We start from the raw sequence: 4,479 nt of genomic DNA on the forward strand, positions 1-4,479 counted from the left end.
ACCCTACGAGGTCCAGAGCCTGCTGTTTTTCTGTTCTACATGATAATAAATACACCCATCTGATGTCCCGTGTCTAAACCAGTCCCTGATTAGAGGGGAACAATGAAAGAATGCAGTGGAACTGGCTTTGAGGTCCCGAGTTGAGTTTGAGGGGAGTGTGTGGTGCGGGAATAATTACAAGTGAACCTGGGAGCTTTGTGTTRACATTGCCCTTAAAAGGGAACCAGACTGTGGAATTCAAGTGAACCAAACAGACCACCTCTCGAGATGGTCTCAGTTCGGTTCACCCCTGGGGATCTTTTGAGGGTTCTGAGTTCCATTGGAGTGTTCACACTGCACAATAAATTAAGAGAACTGCACTTAGTTCTCAAAAATTGTCTGATTGGAACCAAATGTAGTCTACAGCGCATTTTCTATATTTGCAGGTTAGGGTCAGGTACAGGCCTCAGATTTTCCCTTTATCACATATAGTKGGGTGGTTGGGGATGGGTTATTAACAATTGTGGGTGGGGGCGGGTTAACAAACAGCTGACCTGCACATAACTACCAGACAAGTCTGTGGGCATGCCTCAGTGCAGATGTGCTCGAGTAGAGATTCAGGAAGCTACAACAGGAACAAGACTAGTCACAAAACGTGGCGATGCTTTCAATTGTGTAGGCAATGCCATTCACATTTACATAGATAAAACCCTAAACATCCCTTGTCTGTCACAAATGTTGGACTCATCAGACAGCATTCTGCAGTSATACGCCATCCCYTCTGGTTTGCGCTTAGTGGGACTATCATTTGTTTTTCAACAGGACAATGACACAACACACCTCCAGGCTGTGTAAGGGCTGTTTGGCCAAGAAGGTGAGTATTTATAGACACACACTACCGTTCAAACGTTTGGGGTCCTTGTTTTTGAATGAAAAGCAAAAAAAAATTGTCCATTAAAATAACATCAAATTGATCAGAAATACAGTGTAGACATTGTTAATGTTGTAAATGACTATTGTAGCTGGAAATGGCTGATTTTTAATGGAATATCTACATAGGTGTACAGAGGCCCATTATCAGCAACCATCACTCCTGTGTTCCAATGGCATGTTGTGTTAGCTAATCCAAGTGTATCATTTTAAAAGGTTAATTGATCATTAGAAAACCCTTTTGTAATTTTGTTAGCACAGCTGAAAACTGTTGTTCTGATTAAAGACGCAATAAAACTGGCCTTCTTTAGACTAGTTGAGTATCTGGAGCATCAGCATTTGTGGGTTCAATTACAGGCTCAAAATGGCCAGAAACAAAGAACTTTCTTCTGTAACTCGTCAGTCTATTCTTGTTCTGAGAAATGAAGGCTATTCCATGAGAGAAATTGCCAAGAAACTGAAGATCTCGTACAGCGCTGTGTACTACTCCCTTCACAGAACAGCGCAACTGGCTCTAACCAGAATAGAAAGAGGAGTGGGAGGCCCCGGTGCACAACTCAGCAAGAGGACATGTACATTAGAATGTCTAGTTTGAGAAGCAGACGCCTCACAAGTCCTCAACTAGCAGCTTCATTAAAWAGTARCCGCAAAACACCAGTCTCAACGTCAAGAGTGAAGAGGCGACTCCGGGATGCTGGCCTTCTAGGCAGAGTTGCAAAGAAAAAGCCATATCTCAGACTGGCCAATAAAAAAGATTAGGATGGACAGAGGWACTCAGCATCCCGGAGTGGCCTCTTCACTGTAGACGTTGAGACTGGTGTTTTGCGGATACTGTTTGTTTTTAGTCCTGTCCTTCCTCTACCCTCAATCTATCCAACTATTTCAGATGTCCATCTAGTTTGAGTTTCTATTTGCCATATATATTTAACTGTGCTGTTTCACAAAAGTTCTGAACCTATATACATTTTACATACATAGTATATATTAGTTATCTTGTTATTAGTCCCACCCTTCAGKTCCGTTCAACCCCTCCCATCTATCTCTTAACACAATCCATATTGGATTTCTATTTGCCATATATTTTTCAACTGTGCTGTGATGTTTCACAAAAGTTTTGAACATTTCTATTCTCATAGTTTTATATCAGATTGGTTTTGCTAAATCGGGTATTATTCCATATCTTTGATTTGATTATGACTTTTTGCAATCAACCCCAGTAGTGCTATCGCAGAGTTAGCTCCAGGTAAGATGTTGTAATTCTTCAGGCCATTCCTGGACCTGTGACAAAAAACAATGCTACAGTACCAAAATAAATGATCGAATGAACCTGTCTTCGCAGCAAAATCTGCAGAGGCTGGGAAGGCGTGTAATCCCCATACTATATAACATTCTATTGGTTCCAAAGAATTTTGTATATTTCTTTAAATAGAAAATTCTAAGTTTTTTGGAATCTGGCGTTGTTTGCCGATCATGTTGTATTACATTGTGCCAGTGGAATTGGTAACATCAAAATATCTATTCCCAACATTTTGCAATCTACACATACCGGTCAAAAGTTTAGAAACAATTCCAAGAGTTTTTTTCTTTATTTTTACTAATGGAGCTAAATGTCCAATTGTTTTTGCTAGCTGCATGTTTGAGACATAGCTGTACATCACCCAGTCCCTACCACACCAGTCCTATTTTATGATTAATTTACAAAAGATTATGAACTTTTTTTTTAGTATAATGTTTTTTTATCAGTTAGTATATTTGAGTTGAATTTGTTGTATTATTTGTTCTGTCTTTTCTGGTGGATTAAACTGAAATTGCAACAAACTTTCTATGGCTTGTTTTAAAAATAGCGATATTTTTGGAGATGATTTAATTTAAAAAAATTTAAAAAGTGAGATCTGAATAAAGGGAAAAAGGCCATTCTTGAACATGGGGTGAGACATTCTTACTAATTTGCTAGAGAACCAGTTCGGAAGTATAACTTAAGTATAACTTTTGTAAGACTGACGCCTTTAGTGAGAGGTCTAATGCTTTTATATTTAATCATTTCTGCCCTCTGAATTCATATTCGTTATATAAATAGGCCCTTTTAATTTTGTCTGGCTTGCCATCCCAAATAAAATGGAAATCAATCTTCCAAATCAAGATGTGTTTGTTCATGACCTTGTTGCACTTGCACAACACAGAAGTACATGCATGTGATGCATTTATACTCAAATTTGACATGGTTTTGCGCATGTGCCAGATTATATAAATTTCAACTTCAGTACTGGCGCTCTAAAAAGTTTGGTGAACAATACCCACTGGGCACACACTGACTGAATCAATGTTGTTTCCACATCATTMCAATGAAATACATGGAACCAATGTGGAATAGACTTTGAATTGACATKCATGCCCAGTGGATTATTTTCCTGTGGATGTTTTGTCTCACATTTTGAGCAGGTTAAGGACAAACTGCACAGGCAACCGGTAGAGTAAGTTCAAATGTAATTTTATTAAACATTCTGGCTTGTAAGGAARYTTTCCAAGATTTGGCAGTGCTTTGTTTCAGACTGTATACCAAGAAGTGTGATTTGGCAAGAACAAGATAAACACAAAGTAAGCACTTGAAATCACTGCACAAACTGAAGGATTTAATATATATATATATATATATATATATATATATATATATATATATATATTTTACTTAATTTCAATCACAGATAACTGGGGCACTTGCTAGCAATAAGGGGAGTATTTAGCAGTGTGGGCCAACATGTTTAAAAAAAGATCTAGGCCTAAAAGTAAGTCTAATGGCGCAAGTGTGTGCACAGGCATGTATTTTGCCATCACGAAATGATCAAATGAAGTCAAACCATTCTATAAAACCACACTGTAGGTCATATTAGGCCTACATGTGGGGATTTTTAAATAATCATCTGTCTGTAGCTAAATTAGGGGGTGCTAATTTTCAAGAAATGTAGTCTACACTGCAGTGAAAATAATTAATTAWTTTCAAAATCATACTTGGTGACTGACTTCCTTTCTCCAAACAGCAGAGGGCAATAGTCACATGGCTGAATCTTATATCATTTTGTAGAAAATCTTATTTCTTGGCATTAAATGTTGCARTAAATAGTTTGCTCTAACATGTACTGTATACTACAATACAGAGGCACTGAACACCAGGATAAGATAGAATGAAGGAAATTAATGTKATGGTATCATCATACAATGTTTCCCAGTAAAATGCATGGTCTACACACTCRTCTTTTATGTAAGGTCTATGGTTTGCACTCTAGTCTGAGCTACTTGGGAGAGATGCAATTGGATAGATATCATAACGATGAGAGGTGCTGCTGGGATGCACAGTATCTAGTCACTGTGTGTGCTGAGGTCAGCTTAAAAGAACAGGAAATTAAGCCATACCCCAAGCATATGGGAACTAAATGATCTGGGCATGTGGAGGCAGCATATGGATTAATCTGTACCTCTAGGATCTCTGTATCTATTACCCTACTTTTACCTTACTTTAAGTTCCACTAACCCAATTGCTTTGTAGCTACAGCAAAATAATAGATGAAGGGTCCC

The sequence above is a fragment of the Salvelinus sp. IW2-2015 genome, linkage group LG20 (genome assembly GCF_002910315.2).
Source record: "Salvelinus sp. IW2-2015 linkage group LG20, ASM291031v2, whole genome shotgun sequence".
NCBI classification, from domain to species: domain Eukaryota; kingdom Metazoa; phylum Chordata; class Actinopteri; order Salmoniformes; family Salmonidae; genus Salvelinus; species Salvelinus sp. IW2-2015.